Raw genomic sequence first — 22,216 nt, 5'->3', positions numbered from 1 at the left:
AGATGTAAACGGCCGAAACGGCATGCGAACGGCGTGGCGGTTTTTTTTTTGAGAAAATAGATGACTGGAAAGAATGGAAAGAATCATGTATGCCAAGGGTTTTATTTGTTCAGGTCAAATGGCGGCAGGCACTGTGACGTGTAGCGAGCAACTGAACACAAGGTAAAAAGTATTTTTGGGCAAAATGAACAATATTCGCACAACCATGAAGTAATGCCCCAACTAGAATTGTATTTTCCTTTGAGTTTTTTTTTTTTGCTCGGGTACGAAAGTCAGGCAGAAAACACAGGAGGCGATGTATTCGCGGCAAGACAACTCTCAAGTAGAATGTTCTTCTAATAGACTTACACCCATTTTATGCTTTTCTATATGATACCATTTCATACGCTTTGGTCTGATTTCATTTTTTTGTAACCAGAGCGCTCACTGAGCCCTGGGGTGAGTGATGTCGTAGTTGAACAGTCTGTGAAATATAATCGATTATTCCGGTTAAGAGCGACGGTCCCAATCTGAGAAGATTCCTGAAGGCGTTGTGCCAACGAGGTCCGAACATCCCTTGAGAACTGCATAATCTATTCTGGACCGGTGCAATCAAGAGAACGGATAATGTGGTATGTAATGCTTCTGAACACCTAGAAGAGCGGCTCCTAGAAAACTGGTTGGAGTTTCTTAAGTAGGTAAAAACCGCAAAAGGAGATTTTTTTTCTCAAAATCTCTATAAAAACGCCCACGACACCTTCTGGAGGAGCCAGCTTTTACGTAAAATGTGGGAAATAAACAGGATACGCTTCATTTGATATAGGCGCATATGGAAAAAAAAATGAAATCCTGAGAAGGGTAATGCCACTTTTATTCAGCACTGGGTTCAAGACAAAAAGAAAGCGCTGGTGTTTTAAAAGTCATGCCTGTCCCTTTACCTCTTGATTAATATATCAGACTACAAAGCTCTTTCTGTGGAAAGCCGGATGTTTTGGTTACTGAGCCAAAGGTCTGTTGTGTCACAATATTCATTGGGCCATGCGGCGGCGGTGTGCAAAGATGCCCGTTTTCTACGCGATCCCAGTGCATGACATCAAGTGGTCGAAATTAAATTACAGCCTTTCACTGCGGCGCTTCTTAAAGTCCCGTGCTCATTAAGGGCTTTAATTTACAAGTACAGAATGTACTGCAAGAGATGTGTATGCATCGTGGTCGAGGATGGCGCAGTGCTTTTCAGACGCCGTTTGTTGTTACTATCATGCAATCATATATGCCTTAAAGTAAAAATGGTTATCTCTTCGCCTTCCTATGCAACACGTGCTTGCAGGGGCAAATGTTTCTCCGGGCTGTGCGAGGCTACCTAAGGTCAAGTGTTTGCAGCACAGCCATACTACGACTCCTGGAAAAGGGGCATGTGACGAGAAGATTCCGCACCAATAGCCAGATAATATATTGAGCAAAAATGTAAAATGTCTCACCTAGTTTTAGCTTCTCTAATTTCCGAAGAGAAAAACAACAGACAACAGGGTAAGTTGCTGCTGATTCATATTGAACTATCAAATGATACCTATTCTCAGAATATTGAAAATAAATGGTTATGATATAGCAGACAAGAGAAATATAACATTCTGCGTGTACAAGCAGAAGCCATGATTATTCAGTTTTGCAAGGTACGAAAAAACACTCATTCAATGTAGCCTTCGTATTCCTCCTTCGACGTAATAAATCGTAAAAATAAAGTACCAAATTTTCGCAAGCTACCAGGCGGATTAGCGGCATACACGGCTGCTTTTTTTATCAGGTATGCTTCGATAAGCTGGCTACATATCTGACTTCTGTTGGTGAAGGTGACTTTTGTCCCATCTAAAAAAAATAAACGAAAACAATCTTTGTATTGTCTGAAATCTAAATCAAGGTTAAGAGACACCGCATCCTTGCAAACACCATCGGTGCACTGCCAGCTTCTTATTAAATATGAACTACAACTCAAATGACGATTATTGTACAGAAGTGCGAAAATATTTGCTACTGTTGCAATTAATGTGGATTCTTTTTTCTGTTAAGCCTGAGGCCGAATCTTCTGCCCATCTGAACAAAAGCTACCAGTCGGCTCACCCATTTTCATCGAGATGCGAAAAATGTTTGATACTCGAAATTTTCAATTTCTCCGAAGTTCTCAAACCAAGCTGATCACGTTACCGCGGAAGTCAAGAGCACAGAAGTATCGAGTCGTAAAGATGAAAACTAAAGCTGATTAAGCCCCAAGACAAGCACAAGATCAGCTTATACGCAAGAGTAACCTGAAGAAAATCGAGGAGATACTTTAACAAAAATAAACATGGAAACTACGACGACAAAATATGATATCCCTGAAAAGCAGATGTGCTCTGCATTTAAAAGGTTCGCCGGCGAACAGAAAGTGGTAGCATTTGTTTCTGAAGCTTGCCGTCCTCTAGGAGCACCCCTGGGGACATCAAAGCTCTGAGCATAAAAAGAAAAGGCTCTCGTCGACAACGAGGGCTTTGGAGGTCTGAAGCTCTGTTCATGTTATGCTGAAGAGCCCAGGAACCAACACTTCGTGCCGAAAGGAGAATGCGTAAAAGGGAAGTAGCATGAAGAACTCGTTAGTAAATCGCATACGACCGTAAAGATAGCAGATGTGTTCTATATTGAATTGTCTGTTACCAAGGACTGCTACAGAGCTGTTAAAATGAATTTTCGCGCCAAGAAAGCAGACGTTATTTGTTGTAACCATTGAAGACGCAATAAAAGTGTTAGGTAGACAAAGTACCGAGAAGGAAAGCGGCAGGAGAAGGAAGGAGGACAATAACCATGCTTACAGAGGAAGCTGCGCCGCTACTGTTAGCGACGCAGGACGGGTTGACGCTTACTTTAAGGGGGAAGACTCGTGTCACTTTGTATTCTATAGCCTAATGATTGTAAATAAAGCATTTGAACTTTCACAACCATTGCTGATGTCAATTGTTTTAGAGATCTGAAATAGTAGCTGCAAACCAAATGCCAACTCGCGCACTTCAAATCGATGCTTTGCTAAGGACAGAAAGCAAAGAAAAATGAGAACCAAGAAATAACCGCCTGAACTTCGACATCTATATAAATAAAGTATAGTTTACATGCTCTTAAGTTAAAGGTTTAAAATAAGCGGTTATCTTGCCCGCCGACAATTCGGTGGCCTGGTATTTTTTGCCTAAGCTGTAGCAGCTTACATTAACGCATTGCTCATTTTCTTCATTTGCTTGCCATCGTAAAACCCGTCGGTGAAAAATCTACCTTAAATAAATCCCATCGCTACAGGACGGCGAAGGAAAATTTATGGTTCTTTGGTGCAACCATAGTCTTCGTCTTCAGAATGCATTTCGTGCCAATCTGCACAAATCGATGTTGGACTCTTCCATTGGTTTCAAGAGGCGGTTCAGAAGTGTAGATTCATGTAAAAGCTAGCTGTGCAAAAGGAAAACAAAAACAGAGTAATACTGCAAAAATCTACTGCTTTGCGCCTGGCAGAATAACAAACATGGTAATGCACTTCTGAGCTGAAATTATAAATAATTACAGTGGAGGTTGAATTGGACTGCGCTGAAGAGGACAGTCCCTTGGACGAATGAGAGAGAAACACACAGGACGAGAGATTATCTGTCCTGGTGCGTTTCTCAGTCGTTCGTCCCAAAAATGTTCGTCTTTGGAGCGGTTCGACTCAAAATGTGTAACCAATGAGCCCCAGTCATGGGTATTTTGTCCTGTGGAGGACAAAAAGAAAGCTTTAAAAGTACCACACATTTGACGTACAAAAAGAACAGATGAAACGTGCATACAATGAGGTGTTGTTCGCCCTACGCGGCTGATTTCGTTGCGTTAGCGTATAGAACTGCATAGATAGTCGGCTGCTGATGGTAAGAAAACAGTGCAAACGACACTGACGAAAAGAAAGAGTACACGCAGAGAGCGCTACGTCCAACTTGTGAGTTTTTGCGGAAATGGGTACAATACAACACAGCAAGAGAATTTATTGAAGCAGTGAACCAGTAGAAAGAGTTCCGCACGGATCGCTTCAGTTTCTCTTGACTATAAATGAGGACTATGAAGTACACTTGTAAATCTTACGTCAATGACTGATACGCACACGTACAAGAAGATGAAAGAAGGAAAATTTACCTTGGTTATAAATTTTCGTGTACGACTCCTTTAGTGCGTGCTCATAAATATCCATATTGTTGATTTTTTTCTCGCAGTAAGAAATGTACAAAGAAATGTACCCTTTGTTTCCGAGCTATGTAAACGAGTCAGAATTTGAGTTAATGAATTTACTCGAAAAGTATTTGGTGGCGGCATTGCAGTGCTTTTACTGTTATATAGTAGATATAAGATTTAAATGGGCTGTGTCAAACAACGGAAATTTTTCACATGTCGGTTAATGATATTACTAGTAACTAAAAAAAGTCACCTCATATTATGCCAACGTCTTTGCGATATCCAGTTAGTTCATGAGCGAAAGAAATCACTTTTTAAGCAACCTCTGATGTCAGTTTTTCTCACACCCACCATGTCTTCAGAAGTCGGCTGAAAAAAATTGGAGGGGGGGGGGGGACACCTCAGCTGCGCCTTAAGGGTGTGACGCGATAGCGTAATGGGTCAACTTTCATACACCAAGAAGGTCATTCCATACTTTACATTATTATATCGCTGGAGGCCCTCACTCCCCTCTTGGCAGAGTGGTGCAGTGGTTAAGCGATGCGCCACTGCCCTGCGATGGCAAGTGCTCCCAGCGGTGGGCCTTGTGCGACCCAGGTTGCTCTTCCTGAGTGACCACAAATTAATTCAAGTACCACCTGCCACGACTGGCAGTTTGCTCACCATGCGTTGCGGAGGTTGTGATGACGCCGCAAGGTCACGGGACCTAGGTGGCCCACCTGCCTCCTAGTTTGCTCTATGGGGACCACTCGCCACAGCCATGCTCGCGATTTTTCACTCACAACACCGACAGCACATTTTTTGAATAACGGGGCTTTTAACGCTTTCGCATTAAAATTGTCGATATATTTATTATACTATTAAGGGGGAGCACGATGGACACTGAGACAATGTTCTGCTCAAGCGATGACAATAAACATCCCACCTGGTAAAAACAGCATATAGTAATCTGAGAAAGTGCTCATAATACGTACAGATCCCATATTTTCAGTTTATGCAAATTTGAGTTTCGAGTGGAAGACATACAATATATTTCCCACTTTTTACAAAGGCTTCCTTTACTCTTCTACCATGAGCAGGTCCAAATACAACGACGAACTTTGGGATTTCCGACTACGTGCTCCTCCTGCTGTCTCCGCCTAATATAACGCAATTAACAGCCTATAAACAGGAGACATAAGACCCCAAGAAGAAAACTGCTGCGCTTCTAGTGACAAGCCACAAGCGCTAAACGAAAAAAGGCAAGGGTATGTGGTGTGGGCATGCCAATTTAATCCCATAGTTGACCCCATTCCAAACCCATCAGAGGAGCAGTGGGAGGCTATTCTGCTCAGCGATGATCCTGAAAGTGCTGATGGGGGGAGGCCAGCGCAGCAGCAATAACCAGTGGACTACCGGAATAGGCGGCCCACCCACATGTTCTACGAATATTCAGTTAATGAAGATGTTTTCAATCAATCAATCCCTTCATCGTATTTCTCCCTTTGTGCTTTCCACGCTTCATATAATATAATCATGCCGGCTTACACATATTCTTTTAACCTTACTCTAACACTGCCTACTGTCCTTCACGTACATAAGTCAATGCTTTTTTGCGCAGGTACTCTAGAGTTGTTTTTTTCTCTAATAGCCTATGCCATAAAGCGTAAGTTCAAAATGCCATAAAACTTTCATCTGCAAGCGTTGCGTTGTGGGCATTCTGTGTGATGCCTTATGTGTGTTCTGAAGGAGCCGACTGTCTTGTGTGGACGACTGTCCTGTCATACTATCGCGTCGAGTGCATTGTGACTCCGCAATAAAAGTAAACAAGTTCTGCGCGTTTCATGAGAAAACGACATCTCCTGATGAGAAATGTGGTACACAGTCGATAAAAAGTTTCAACTTTTACCACAAGAACAATGTAGTGCATTCCCATTGTTTGCTGTATGTTGAACGGCTAAAAAGGCACTGTTAGATTTTCACGAATATTTACTCTTAGTAATTCTGAAGTGCAATAAACGTAATATACTGACATATCTGTTATTGTTAAAACTTTCCCGAAGCTCAGGCATAAAGGGTTTAATAAAAAACACTGCAGCTGAGGGCACATGCAGGAAGGGGTAACGAAAGCGCAAGGCCAGGTGAAGACGGTGAATTTTGCCTTTTGCAATGTGTGCTTACACCTTTCAAGAAACTTGAACGTTGCGATATAATTCAAACACTGACACTTCCCTGACATATGAATTCAAGCAGCAAACAAGCTTTCAACAACGAAAAGACGAAGTAACTGCTTACAAGCGAGATAACGGCTACTTTCCCTACTCCCTCGGCTTTTATCTGGGGAACAAGGAGTCGCGGATAGCAAAGGCGTAGCTACAAGAACAAAACTTCACGAGAACTAAATGCTGCAAAGTGCCGACACGAAGAAAATCAGGCTGAGAGAAGCAAATGATGCCCTTGCCTCCGTCTTTACTCGGCCTTTCCTTCGAAGTTTGCTTGGCCTTGCTTATTGTGCCGTTCTTCCTTCGCCATCAGAGGCGCCAAAGCTCTCTCGTTAAGCTTGTTGGGGCTTTTACCGCGGTTTCCGCGCGAGCTTCATGGACGTTGGTAGGCGAAAGGCGCCAATCTTGTTAGTGCCCGGATGTACACTTTACCGGGTTCCTCTCCTCTCTCCTACTCTCTCGGTCTCCCGATAATCGCCAGTCAGTCTCTCGCTTCCCTCCTGGCTTCCTCCTACTAGCCTTTTCCCCCTTGCTTCCTGACTTTAGCTTCGGGATTAACCTCAAGAGCCATAGAAGGAACCGAAATAACCTCGGCCACGAGGACCAATTCGACGAAGCGGTATCTCCTTGCCCGTGTCTCTTTTCTGCTTCACAGGCATAGGGTATTGCCTTGAGTGCATTCAGTCGGCTGCCTGATGTTGGCGCGCTTTGCTTCCGGTTTCGTGTTTGTTCGCTGATGCATGACAGAAGGTGCCGTTACTAGAGGCTTCGCACAGAGCGAAATGATGAAGAGAGAAACACGGTACCGCCATAAAGAAGACGTAAATGACGTGACAGGAGGCGGGGCCGAAGGACGCCAAAGCGTGAGAGCGATATATGCGTATAGTGGAATTCCGTGTCCTGGATGTGGCCATGCAACTGGAAATACGGTTAGTGCAGAAAAAGGCGGAGCTGCCCTTAAAGAGAGAAGCATTTCATACAATTTAGTGTTGCAACCTTTAAGACTGCACTTTCCTCTGAAGGTCACAGTGTGATTGCTCAAGCAATTCAAAACTGATATTTCGGTCCTTTCACATGTGTACAACGTCGGGGCTTTCTGGCCTGCTTCACCCTGCATATTTGTAGCTGCTGCAATGCAGCACTTCTGGGCAAATATGGTGCTCTAATTTTAGCTCTTTGAGATAGTTCGGTGCTCACTATTCGTAGATTACGAGGGGTTGCGGCCTACTAGATTTTTCCGGTTTCTATCGAGAACTCTTATGCAGGCTCGGTATTTGTCGTGACTTTCTGTCCTGACACAGTACTGCTGACGTGCAGATACTACCGCTTCATTGCATCATGTAGTGACCCCGGATCACCATTAGGTATCTGTGCAGTGAACAAAAATTGTTTGTTTCAATACAGATATGCTTTTTGCTCCCGCGATGCTTATGCTTCAGCCTCTAGCAAGTTTGTGTTTGGAGTATTTGATGGCTTTTGTGGGAAGTTAACGGTGACGGAGGTCTGCTATGTTTTTAGATCAATATGAGGTCTCTACATACGCACGAAAAGCTTACTACAAGGTACTGTTTGCAAAACGCTTTGCGACAAATTATACCCACCGCAACAGTGTTTGAAGTTTAGACCTTCGGCTCAGCAACTTGACGTTAACGCCAGTCAGGCATCCCTAGGAGGAAAGTTCTATTGAATTTCAATGCACTGATAGAGAAAAGTGGAAATCTTGCGTCTACCAGTGGGAATATATTATAAAGTGAAAGGTATCGAATATTTTTAAAAATTAATTACCTCCTTCTGCACTCGTCATAAAGGTTCATGCCAGGTCACCAGAGATTGTAACTAGAAATAGGAGTATGTAAATAAATGATTGCAACATTACAAGCAAAAATGACGTTGTACGTATTTTTTGTTGGAAAGGAAATGGTGCTGTATCAAACACTTCGCAGAAAATTAATGTGGCAGTCGGATCACATGGGTCAGAATTCTGCCTCTTAGCATAATATTTCACTTTCGCGGTACCGTGATCATGAAAGAACAGGAACTATTTGTTGATTTCAAGTTAATATCTACACTTAAAGCGATTAAAGAGGTTTCTTAAAAGGACGGGCTCATTTTCCCAGCGCTATCATTTTAACTTCACTTGAGAGGTCGTGACCACCTACAAAAAGTTCAGTTTCACAAGGGAAGAGAGCATAATACGCGCGCAAGCATCTGAGGAGGACGGCTAAATTAATTGCGCTGCGGTGCGGACGTGAATCTCATTAGAGACAAACTGATACTTTTTATCTCTAATGGCACGACAGAAACACTCTCATTACATCTAATCGCCTAACTTTTGTGGTGAGAAGGTCATTATTCGATGCTAGTTCAGCAGCTTGCTATTTAACACATTTGGTTTCTGGTCAACGCCACCAGTGATAATACGCAGTAGCAAATCTCGCATTGCAGAGCAAATAATGCGCATGTAAAGGTCGGTTTGTAAATAGAGCTCAGGCCGCGTCAAGAGGAAGTTAGAAGAAGAACTTTTCAGCCGTTTATGTGACAAAGACCTCGGCGCTCCTTCGCGAACACAAACGAAAAAGGAATGATATGTATGAAGGCACCAGGAGTGCTGAATATCCCCATCATCATCATCAACCTGACTAAGCCCATTGTTGGAGAAAGACTTCTCCTATGTCCTTTCAATTGGCCATGTCCAGTGCCAGATGCGACCCCGATCTCGCCAGTGCGATCTACGGCCTATTTGCAGGAGGTAATAAGAGGCCTGGACTTTGAGCCGTTGAGGATAAAAGTTAACGAAGAACACCTTCGTAAGCTGCGATTGGCTGGTGACAATGCCTTGCTAAGTCGCTCAGAGGATCAATTTTCAACCCTGAACAGTGACTCAGACAGGCAGAGCGGAGCGGCAGGCCAAAAATTTAATATGCAGAAAATCAAACTAATCTTCAAAGGCCACGGGAGGGAACAGTAGCTTAGAATTTACAGCAACGCACTTGAAGTGGAAAGGGAATACGTCTACTTAGGACAGGCAGTGGCCGCAGGTACGTATCACGAGGGAGAAATGCTCAAAAGAATATGCATGGGGTGGAGTGCATATGGCAGGTTCTCTCAGATTATGAATGAAGCTTTCCCAATATCCATAAAGAGAAAATATATAGCAGCTGTACCTTGCCGTACTTACCTAGGGGGCAGAGACATGGAAACCTCAGCACAATTTGAAGACAAAGCAGCGAGCTAAGGAAAGGAAAACGTTAAGTGTAACGTTAAGAGACAGGAAGAGGGCAGAGCGGGTAAGCGAATAAACGCGAGTTAATGACATCCTAGCGAAATCCAGATGAAGAAATTGGCTTGGGCAGGGCCTGTAATGGTAAAGAAAAATAATCGATTGTGCTGCTTATAGAATACGGGAAATAAAAAGGGCGTCACATCTGTGTACAGTTTGTAGTTGACGCTCTACATGTTGTCTCACATTATGTGATCTTGTAGCCTCTACAAATGGTGAAGATTGTGCTCATTGTTCACAAATGTTATTATGCGTAATATCTGATGTAAAATACACCGTGACTATCATGGGGCGCAAAACGTGAGGGAAATGTGTTCGCGAATCTATAGTTGATTATTCCTCGGTCTAAACATATTCTTACTTTGTCTTCTTGTAAGGATGCCTCATATTGATCTTTTCTTATTAAAGTACAGTTTGAAATATCTCCTCTTTGTTGCGCAATAAATACAACTTTGCTTGGTAAAGATCACTCATGCATCTTTGTAATGAATTCCTGAGTATGTGAAAGATTTTCGTTTACACGTATTTTTCCACGAACAGGAATCAGGATATAAGATCATTTCATTTCTTTCTGAAGTCTGCACAATTCTGACACATGCTGTTATGAGCCTCCACTCATTTACTAAAAATATTTCCATTGTCCACTTCAAAGAAGGCGGGCATTATTCTTAATAAAATACTAAACTATATACAATTGCTGTAATGACGCGGCCACTGGTTCTGTTTTTAATTAGATAACGAGAGCCATGACGGTTTGCTTAACGTAATGCAAAATGCCTTACATTGCGCGAAGTACCTGTGCCCTCGAATTTATGTCAAGGTATACGAGGCGTGTTCCCCGCAGGATGACTCCGGACAAGCTTTCCAGAGCAGGAGCACATCGTCAAGAGCCCACCTGAGGTTGCGGCAGCCATTTCGGCGCTTTGAGGCAATCTCTGCGCTTTGAACTTTACGCCAACCGCCACTTTCATTACGCGCTCAGAGTCACCGTGCGAAAACTGTGCGCGGCGCGGTCCTCCGGGAATCGCCGACCACCGGACCTGGAGCTTTGTACACGCCGCCTGTCTTACTACTGCCGCGAATTGCTAGAAGCGGGAGGAAAAGAAGCGGCTACTGAGCGCAGTGTAATTGTGATATTAAATAAGAATTCATATACCATTTTAACAACCTGTGAAGCACACATTGAACAGTTTACACCTCACTTATCTCTGGTGGTTGTTTTGTCTTGAATTTATTCGCTGAACTACAAAAAAGTAGACACTTTTTACAAATTCTCTTTCATATGGTGTGCAGAGGAAAAGCGTTCAGCCAGTACTCGATGGCGCTCGGGGCTTTGCAGCAAAAAAATTCTTCCAAACACTGAAAGCACTTCACATTGGACGGCTACATAGCATAGTCCACATCGAAAGCGCAGTACTTTTCAAACCCTTAGGATTGTTGAAGAGAAACTGTAGAGTAATAATTCATTTCTGAAACTGAATGTACCGCAACGACAGGCGCTGTGCTTAGGAAGGTGTGCATTCAAGAGTTGTTTAATGATACAAGTTTTTTTACAATGACGCGTTATCATTGGCCTCACCATTCCCGGCGTAAGCATTTAGCGCCGCGAGTACCTTCAAAGGTCGAAGAAAACAATGTTGCGTCATGTTAAATAATTAACAATAACTAAAGTGAACGTTTGAGCTCAACATGCACTATCCATTAGTGACACTGTATTTTTATTACTTTACAATAATTTCCAGAAAACATACTGTCGAATTCCGTGATAGTGTATACTCGACCATGTGTTGACTTTTCTCTTCTTTGGGCTCTCCCGAACATTCTATTTGTACGATGTCAGTCAGAAACACACATAAAAATCATTCACCTCATAAGAAATTATTGTGGATTCTATCCGCTTATTTTTTCAATGAATGGTTGAACCTGAAGAAGAGTGCGTGATTGAGGCATTTCCTTATGAAGCGCGCCAAATGCACCAATTGTGTTATTTGACGAGCATCAATGTATGCGAGCACGAAACTAACTTGCAGAACAATGTTGAAACAGCGTTTTTTGGGAGCGCGAACGTCAGAATGGCTCTTCTATGCTCTCGGCATGAATTTAACATGTCTGCTTATTAAATAGCTCATAATTGAGTTTGAAATCACACGCGGTATGCAGAAGCGTCCACAATGTGCTGCCGCGAAATTTTGGACTTTTTTAGTTATCGAAAGTGAAAGGGAAAATAAAAAGGCACTGAAATTTCTACCTTACCTAAAGAGTAATATGACTATAATGTTTTGGAAAGCTGGGTAGGAGGTAAAGAGAACGCAGTACAATGGTTGCGAACTTTTTGGTGGATAGCATAATTTTGCCTATTAAAGCCATTATAGAGGATGTGGAAGTTTTCTGGGGTGTTGTAAACCTAAAATTCAGAAAAAATTAAGGCAATCTTGCAACGACGATTTGAATCGCAATAGCTCTTTTAAAATGAGTTAGACATAGCAGGAGAAGGAGTTGCGCGAAAGTAGCGTATCTCGTCGTTCTAAACTAAGAGGTTGAAATTTCAATAAGCTTACAACGCATTCTCCATGTTTTTTTGTATTTACAAACATCCAGCTAGCCCAAGCGTGAAGTACAAAACAGGAAGAAAGGAGGCAGAAATCACGAAGTCTAGTCTTTCTTTGGTCATAACGAGTCAAAAAAACTAGAAAAGTACCCAGATTGAGCGACATCGCTTTCTTACTGATCCCCTATTTTTTTGAGCGAGGAAGACCCTGAGCCACGCCTGACGCCTTGGTTGAGCTAGGCAACAAAGGATGCTCTCGTACAAAGATTTCCTTTCGCGAAACTTGAAGAGCACGACAACAACAAAAAAAGGAACGAAACTGATACTCAAGTTTCATCCCGGTCGGCGGTCAGCGTTTTGAGAATGGTGTAGCAGCGCTTCAGTAAAGCGTTCAAGCGTGGCCTAAAAGATAGCTTTTATTTCACTCCAAGTTGAAAAACAATCTCCCTCTTTTCCCCTTTCCTTATCGGGGGAGACTCCCGTCGTGCCATCCTTTAGCCTGGAACGCCGGCAGTCTCGCTTTGCGAGGGATGTTGGCTTCTAGACTGAAGGAGAGGTGGCCCGTGCTATTGAGCGAGCTGCAACTTGGAAGCTGCGCGGGCCTTCTTCATGGGCTAGGGACAGCGATGGATGCTCGGGGAGCCCGTTTCTAAAGAGACCCCCACTGCGTCCCTCTAAACAGTTTTGGCGCCCTTGATTGGCTTGCGTTGGAGCGAACGGAAGCGAATGAAGTGCACGCAAGGATGGGACGCCGAGTGTGTTGGCTTCTCCTGCTTAGCTTCGCTTTCTGGTAAACAGAGTCTCCGGAAGTCTTGTCTGACTCGCCCGAACAGCTGCGGCTGGGCGTGGCTTTGGCCCGACGGAATGGCGGATAGCCTGAGGAAGTGATGAGGGGCGGCTAAATGTGGATGCAAGTCTCGTGTCTCCCGGTTTTCTGTCGCCATTTTCCTCGCGATGTTGCGAAAAGGAAAAGCGCGCATTCTGGTCAATCTGGTTGTCACCCGTTCTGACTGGCACTTCCTGTTTGTCTTCGCCACTGAGGAGGAGCTGTCGGGCAACGCAACTATATAGGGTTGTTAGAACTCAAATGGAGGAGTACATTTCGTCTGCCATGATCAAATACAGCGTCTCGAAATCTTGGTATCTAGTCGTGGTAACTTGATGCGCTTTCCAGCAATTTAAATAAATGTTCCCGTTCATGTATTAACCCCTAAAAAGGGGCCTTAAAGAAATTAGAAGTGAATTAAATTATTTGAGAAGTCTACGCTACGAATTCCTACCAGTTCCAAAATAGATGTTTTGTGGAGAGAATAGATGACATTTTTCGGAGATAGAACGCCGTAATTTAAGGAAATATAAGCTGACAGGTTGCACAAATGCACTGCCTCTATAATTAACAAAGGGCCCTAATTGGAGCATGCGACCATAGCAGCTTCAGTTATTTCATTTTTTTTCAGATTTTATAGTTTGCATACTCGAAATTTCTATTTTAGTTAAAACGAACATTTTGCAGGTTATTAAGCTTATGAGTTCATTAATTAATTTTTGAGTAAAATTTACAGACGAAAGCTGCTACCTCGTCTGCGGTGTCTCTTTCTTTTGCGCTTTCGTCTGTTTTCGCGCTTTACAACCCACAATGACCTCGACGAGGTATCCAATTTCTCGAGCGTCATTGAGAATGGACAAACACCTAGCTCTTCGGAAATTAAAATATATGCTTTCTACCTTTCTTCTCACAAAGCATTCTGCCTGTGTTCATATCATTTAAGATCGAAATATTAGTAAACATTCTGCGAACATAAAGTAGTTTCCTAAGCTTCCAGTCATATAAATTTCTAGGGAACATTTTTATACGTATCGCGGTGTCTGTCGAAAGCAGCCGCGCTGTATGTAATTTTCAGGAGTTATTTAGTTGAACTGGTAACAATACGGGGCCACAGAAGTCGCTCCTGGTGTCAGCCCATAAACTTATGAAAGGCGTTCAACACTGTTTATCACTGGTGGATTTTGCAAAAGGTTTAAAATAGGTTAAGCGATCCTACTCTCTCAATTGAAAGCCTATTTCACCAGGCAATCTCAGGGAATATATTTTAGTTTTAAGTGAGGGTATGAAAGCAGTGAAAGAATGGAATCGAATATGAAACCAGTATTTGTATGAACTTTCGTTACTTGCACGAAGTTGAAGTTACAGAGTTCGGAGGTAAAAAAGTAAAGCTGTAGTTATCAAGAAACACAACATGATTGCCACAAGAGGGCACGAAAGACAATGTCAGTCGTTTCTTTCGAGTGGACACAGTCGTGGTTATGATGGCCCTCGAGGCGCCTCTAAGCTGATGTCGCAAAACGAACAGTCATGATCACCACGTTGACAAGGCCAACTCCCGGATAGAATCTTCTCCCATGCCCCTCTGATTAACCTTGTCCTCCGGCAACTGCTGCCAACTTATCCTCGCTAAATGTCTAATCTCATTCGACCAGCTAATTTTCTACCGCCCCTGATAGAAGAACAGTAGTGGCTGTATGACTAAACGTACAGCGTTCTATTGCATTCCAGCATTCGCATTCTTCACTTTCTTTATTGGCAACAGAATTCTGCTTAACTTGATTACAACCTGACCGTACAACCATGTAGCTGAGCATGCAGCAACACATCCGGCTGGTGTTTAGTGTCATGTTGCCCGAAGCGAAAACGGGGCATGATTACAGCGTGTCTTTCTGGATGTAGACTAACCTGACAGCTCTTCAGCTTAGTGAGCGTTCTCGCTGCAAAAAACTTCTTCAGGATTACTTGTAAACGAAAGCAGACCCCACCACTCTGCCTCCTTGTGAATGCGAGGATACTTATTCTTGAGAACACTAACACATATTTCACTGAATGGCTCATGGGGGAACGAATTATACAGTATTTTATTCACAGGCTTCGTTGTAGTGACCGAGTCTTTGTTAAAATTTTCTAAGGAACCGAGCACGCTGAATGAGTCTCTTCGCTTGCATACGCAGGCGCTTCTGCTTCCGGCACTTGCTCGCTCCCCAGGTTCCTCAAATTTACGGTGCGGCTCCCCGATCGTGTTACAATGGCTTCGAGAAAGATAGCAAAATTCTGTACAGTCGCCGTCCTCTCGTGTTTCTACTCGTAAACTCACAAACGCAGCGCTGTCGTTGGTTTCGTCGACGACAGTTTTAATAGACCATGGCGACCATCGATTTTGAAAAGTTGGGGCCTTCTGGTAACCTTGAGCTAAACCTCCTAAACACGATGGTAAGGAAACCTATTCTGTTATTATTGACAATTGTATTCCTTACTTTCTTTATATTACATATTTTCAGCGCCGGCTGGCTTTAGTGGAAGGGGTAGTGGTAGAGGATACATGAACAAAGCAATAGGCCGGTGAAGTAACAAACATTGCTACAAAGAAAAAATAATAATAATAATAATTGTTTTTTTTTTGTGGGAAAGGAAATGGCGCAGTATCTGTCTCATATATCGTTGGACACCTGAACCGCGCCGTAAGGGAAGGGATAAAGGAGGGAGTGAAAGAAGAAAGGAAGAAGGAGGTGCCGTAGTGGAGGGCTCCGGAATAATTTCGACCACCTGGGGATCTTTAACGTGCACTGACATCGCACAGCACACGGGCGCCTTAGCGTTTTTTAAAGCATGAAAGATATTACAGAAGATGACTAAGCAAGCACTAAAGAGCACAGCTGCATACATTTATACTTGCGATAATGCCTGGAAAATTGATTCGTCTGATCACTTGACACTTTGTTGAGAAAGCCGATGTCAGACGTGGAATGTCAATGGGAAAAATGCGGTTTGACTAGCTTCCCTCTGTATTTTATTGGCCTCATTTTCTGTTACCAGAAGTAGAGAAGAGAAAAATCTGTAAACGCACATAAAGTTGAAAAACCTCATCTTCTGTATCGGTACCGTATCGAAAGAGCACAGAGTATAGATATAATATTACGAGCTTGAAAATGAATTCATCTACAAAGAAATGGTCAGATAACGAGAAGCGAACACTTTCTAGAAGAGCATCTCATAGCGTTAAAAGAAGTGTGCGCAATCTGTTTAGTTCGTCTACAGATTTACTGTTATCAACGTCATTTTGTCAACGCTTTCCACGCAAGCCTGGGGAAATCAGCCGAATTGGCGCAGTTTCTTTGTCGTTTGGCTAATGAACGAAAACTCGCATCCAGGTCTCAAGAGCAGCACCTTGACGGAGGTAAAATGCAAATGTTTTGTGTGCTGCGGCACTTCAGTTCATTGTTAACGAACTACAGTAGATGGAAATAAATCCAGGAAGCTCCACAAGGCGCCTCTCGTTGCCCAAGTGCAGATTCGGTATTTTAAGCATGCCCTACATAAACGCACCGCACAAAACCAGCAAACTCGAAAAAACTGCGTACCTACCGTCAGTGCTATACACCAGCACCTGTAACCCACATTTGAATAAGCCATGCTGCTCTTGTAAAACATTTCGTGCTTGAACCTAATCTCGTCGACTAGATCTGCGGCTTGCGAGTCTTTTTGCCCCCATCTTTTCCTGCCGTATCAATGTCGTCGCCCGAAAGCTCCGTAAGGCGTGTAGTGCCAGGCCGATTCTTTTTTTCCTCATACGTATGTTTCGGTTTTGTAGCGGAATTCTGAAAAGCCGCTTGCTAAAATATGCAGCCCGGGAAAGACTCAACATTCGATCCGGTCACGAAAGCTGCTTTAGAATGAAGAGCTTCTCTAGACCTCGAGCCGGATAAAATCATGTACAGCTTTTTTGGCCAACATTCCCTTCGTTAAATTTTATCTTCGCGCTTTCTATGCCTACGTGAACTCAACAATGAATTTTCTACGAAACAGCTGTTTCTGGCAACGTGGTTCTTATTGTGCTCATTTGTGTCCTCCGAGGAGGTGCGCAGGCCAGACCCTCGCCACCTACGCACCAAATTCGCTGTAACAAGCTTAGCCCGTCCCTAAATGAAATACCAAGAACGTGTACAGTTTCTAAACAGGTAAGTGAACCGAAAAGCATTTTCTGTTGGTAGAATTTATTCCGGATCGTCAAGCAGCTTTAAGAAATTTGTCCATGCTCCCTCTGCAATGATGGTAGAAAATGCTATTTCTCCAGAATCTCAGCAGACGTGTTTGGGTACATCGACAGAAATTCGTTACTTCATTTCTTACGACACTTCGCTTCGGCATTTCCTTTATTAATACGGCGCTTGCTTTATTAAAATCTCAAATGTACTTTTTGAGCACATACTTTCTTCAACTGTTTAGAGGTCACCAGATGCGTAGTTCAGTTGTGGTATTCATTTCACGAGTATCACAATTTCTATGCAGTGAGTATGTGAAATGCCTTGCAGAGTAGATTTTCTAGAGTTGCTTCTTGTACCTCTGTTTCAAGTAGCTAATAGAAGCTCTTGCCCGCGATGCACTTTCGACTGCGCAGTGCGCTTGCACTACTTAAAAAAAAACCGAACGGGTTCAGGCAGCATTTTATCTCCTCTTTTGCCCTCTAAATGTTTATAAACGAGACAAATATAATTCCGTGCACTGGCGCCCTGACATTTGCAGACGTATGATTTCTGTCAGCTGAAGTCATTTGAAGTCAGCCTGTATGCTGCGTCAACCACGGTTTAAAAATGATTATAGCGAACGTGATATTTTCATGATGCGCCACACCCTGTAATTATAAATTCGGATAAGGTAGTTAATATATTGTAGAAGGACAATTTTATGCAGATTTATATAGTAACTTGAATAATTTTAAAGTTATTTGCCCGAAGAGGTTGTTCCCAGGAAATCCAAATTTTAGTGCAAGCGGAAGACAAAGTTTGCACGTGACACTCGCACTGTCTTTGTTTTGTTCGGGTGGTGCGTGTGCTCACCGCTGATTACGTGACTCGTCTCCACGACGAAGTGAATCCTTGTGACTGCACAATAATTAAATCAGAAGGCCCAAAACAATGTCTATTTCATACCAATTCACTGAGCCTACTCACAGCACGACATTTCAGAAATGATGTTGATGCCATAGCCGGAAACACTATACACAACATAGATAAAGCAGCAACAGAAAGACATAAGATTTTGCTGGGTTCGAAGTCATGTTTGCACAAGCGGCAATCGGAGCGCCGACGTCTGCGTGGCGGAACCTTGGTAAAAAAAGGCCGCCACCGTCTGGAAGACGTTGAAGTAACGAGCGTTAGCTTTATTGGCCATGCGTGAAACGAACGTGACTGCGCATCCAGCTTGGCCAGGGAAGAAAACCCTGAGTGGTTCGGAAAAGTAACATAAATTTACCACCTAGCGGAGCGCTCGCCGCCTAGCGCTATCTATCAGCCAAATTATGACGTGCGTCTACCCGTTTCGACTTAAAATTATATACATGTAATTACTAATAGAAGCGTTACCTTATTGCACCGCAAGTCGAATTCTTGGCCCACATTGACCCCCCAAATTGAAGCAAATTGCGCTTGGGACGTATCTTGAGGGGGTGCAACTCGATAAGGGGTAGACGTGGATCGTAATTTCTCTGATAGATGGCGCTAGGCGGCGATCATTCCGCTAGGCGGCGTGCGTGCACGCGTAGCCGAACATGGTGGCAATCCACCCCGTTTCAAAGGTTATTCCATTTCTCGAGACGAGCGGAGCGTTCTTCTTCGCTTTCTTCATCTAGTAAACCAATCAGCTAACGCTCGTTACTTCAACGTCTTCCAGAGGGTGGCGACCTTTTTTTAATTTGATTTCGCCCTTGATCTTTCGTTTCGCCTCTGCGGGAGATTTTTTGTGTGGAGGCTCAGGGGGATTGAGTTGGCTGGAGGGTGAAAATAGTTGCGGGGTTGTAGATATCTCTGGATAGTAAAATGGAGAGTACGTGGGTAGGTGAGTGATGGGTGCGCTTTATGAATGGTTGAGGTGTGTGAGAAGTGTAGATTGAAGGCCGGATTTTGTTATTGCTCTTTCAGTGCTGGTGTTGCCTGGCTTTGTTAGGCGGGTGCCTCTGCACGGTGCATTTGGTTAGGAAACGCGCGCACCCACGCACGCACGCACGCACGCACACACACACACACACACGCACGCACGCACGCACACACACACACACGCACACACGCACGCGCGCACACACACACACACACACACGCACGCGCGCACACACACACACACACACACACACACACACACACACACACACACACACACACACACACACACACACACACACACACACACACACACACACACACACACACACACACACACACACACACACACACACACACCAGGAGTTTGGAGCATGCAGGCGTCTGGGCCCCCGCAGGGCCGCACGGCACTGAAGCGTTCCACTACTTGCTGTGCATAATGCTGGCAGCCCGATCAATAGCAATGGTCACAATCAGCGGGTTTTTCCCCGAAAGGATACTATACTGCTCACCCAACAAAACCTAAACGTAGATAACAAAATGTAATGCGGTATTTTTACAACCTAAGTATGCTTTATTTTGGTCTTTCCAAATTCCCTTTCTATTTTTGCCTTTATTTGCGTCTTGCCGATATACCGCCTCGATCGGGGCACTATTTCAGTGCGCATCCAAATTGCGTTTTCCTCATCGGACTGCTCCGTTCGCTTTGAGCTAGCTCTTAAGCGTAATTTCTTAGCGCTTCCGCTAACTGTTCTATTGCTGCACTTCTTTGCACATTTTCCTCGCAAACTTCTTCTCTCGCTTCGGGTGCGCGTTAGTCTTGTTGTGTCATCCTGTCTCTGAGGTCCTCCCATTAGCGCTACTACCAATAATTAAGGAATGGAGCACTAGTTGTTGCTTTCGCTATTTTAATGGAGCTCCTCTTCTGGCCTAAGCCTCGCATTCTTGCCTTTCAGTCTCTCTCTCTTCCTGCTTTTCCTCTCACCCTTCCGTCTTGTCTCGCACTCATTGGCTGCTTCCTCCGCCCATGCAACCCTCTCGTCGCAGAGCGCAGAAGTTATTTTCAGGAAACGGGTCCCATATCGGTAAAGCAGTAGAAGAAAGCTTAAATTGCAACAATAAGACAAGAAGTATCCAAATGAACACATTTCCGGAACTGAAAGTTAGAATGCCAGATGGAGAAACGTTAACGTCTGTACGGGTACGACACCGGATAGCACTGCTCGTTTTTTGGCCACTGCGTGAGTCCTTCTGTGAACGTTCTCCCAATAATAATCCCTTAGACGTCGTGGCAATATCCGGAACGTAGGCTATGAGTTCATAGAACGTTATATGAAAGAAGGGGGTAGATGCGTTGTTTTAGATTTTACTGCCCTAGCAGTAGAGTGCACTTTCGGCGAAAAAGCAGCAGTCTGAATGAATACCTGCTTCTTCCGGAAGAACACTCTGGTGGGTGCACCTATGGGCATTCGCCTACTACAAGTAAAAATGCACCCCACACATTCGAGCCTTCACCTAGCCACCGACTTCACACTCTACATCCTCCATCCTCTGATAACGCTCCCTCACGACCGCCCAGTAAACTTCACCTTACAAAATTCGTCCTTTCACGATCCCCCGCCCGCCCACACCACTCATAACAACACTCACCGACCTCCACCCGCCACCAACCAGAAGTTGAACCCATCAGGCACCCTTCCACCTCGACAAATCAACCTCCTGCACATTACAGATGCCTTCATTCATCAGAAGCTCACTGAGCACCGTAGAGAGAAAAAGAGAGCGGAATCTAATTCAAAGAAGCAGTGTAAAAAACGGTAAATAAAAAAATTGCGAATGATCACTGCTCATAAAAAGTATAGCATCACATCGTATGATCTTTGCCTTTGCATCGTTTATTTTGTTTCCTTTCCTCAATTGTGTCAGTTTAAAGGCGAAAATACCAACATTCACAACAAACGAGTGAACTTTTATTGTTCCCTTTTATTGAGTGACTTTTTACTGTATCCAGGGCTATGTCGATTGTACCTCCGTTTTGCGCCTCTTGGTCTCTGTTATCGAGCGTGCCTACTTGCGTTTAGTGAGTTTTTGCGCCAGTCTGTGGACTGGTCTACGTGTTGTTCTGCTACCGAACCATTTACGCTGTTTTCCCGTGGGCGTCTCCTCTATCCCGGGTTAGGGGCTTTTAGCGGAAGTGTACACAGCAGAATCTAGTAGTGAGTGCACAAAGCCCGTCAGTCACAGTCTCCAGTGATTTGGAAGCACTGTTTGCTATTGAAACTTTTCTCGTCGTCGGGCAGGCTCCCATCGAACTTCGTGGCAAGTAGACAACTGCAACGGATTGAGTGCCAGCAAAGGCAGCAGCTGCAATAAGCCCTAATGGCAATTCCCTGGCCTGTGGTCCCTGAACGCCGTGGCCGCTACTCACAGTGGCTCTAGTATTCGGACGAGGTGCACGATTGCAAAAGTAAACAAAAAAAACTGTTGACCTCCTGGGTAATGCTTTTGTTTTGATTTCTGTTTTTGTCGGCACTCGGAGCTCATCATGAAATTGCAACCTCGTTTCTATCACCAGCAAGAATTCTCAATAGTTGCTTTTTTTTTTGCGTTATGTCTTATCTTTTCCGCCCCGCCCCCCACCTGTTTTCAGTGTCTGTCGCTGTCAGGTTTTGCTAACACATTTACCACGCTTTGGCGCTAGCAGTAAGAAACAATGGTAAAGCAAGGACGGAGAAGAAGAAAAAGCATCTTTCTTCCACGCTGATAAACCTAGTCGATCGTTTCACATGAAAAGAGCAGTTGTTCTAAGATGTCATAGGGTTTAGTGATGTTAGGAGGAGCGACGAAGGATATTCAGTGAAAGTGGGTGTTCACCAACCATGCTCTCGTGGTTGAGCAGACAGGGGAAAAATATATATAGGATTTTGGATTGAGGGATATAAGTTGCAACATTGAGGAATTCTGTAGCATGAACGCGAGAGGGCGGGAGTTATCGTAATTGCGGTATATAAAAGGTTTAAACAGAAGGTGGCACAGACCTGAGCCCATATATACAGTCAAGATGGCCAGGCCGTCAGGAAC

This window comes from Amblyomma americanum, chromosome 7 (genome assembly GCF_052857255.1).
Source record: "Amblyomma americanum isolate KBUSLIRL-KWMA chromosome 7, ASM5285725v1, whole genome shotgun sequence".
In the NCBI taxonomy this organism is placed as follows: domain Eukaryota; kingdom Metazoa; phylum Arthropoda; class Arachnida; order Ixodida; family Ixodidae; genus Amblyomma; species Amblyomma americanum.
Note: the sequence above shows the minus strand (reverse complement) of the source record.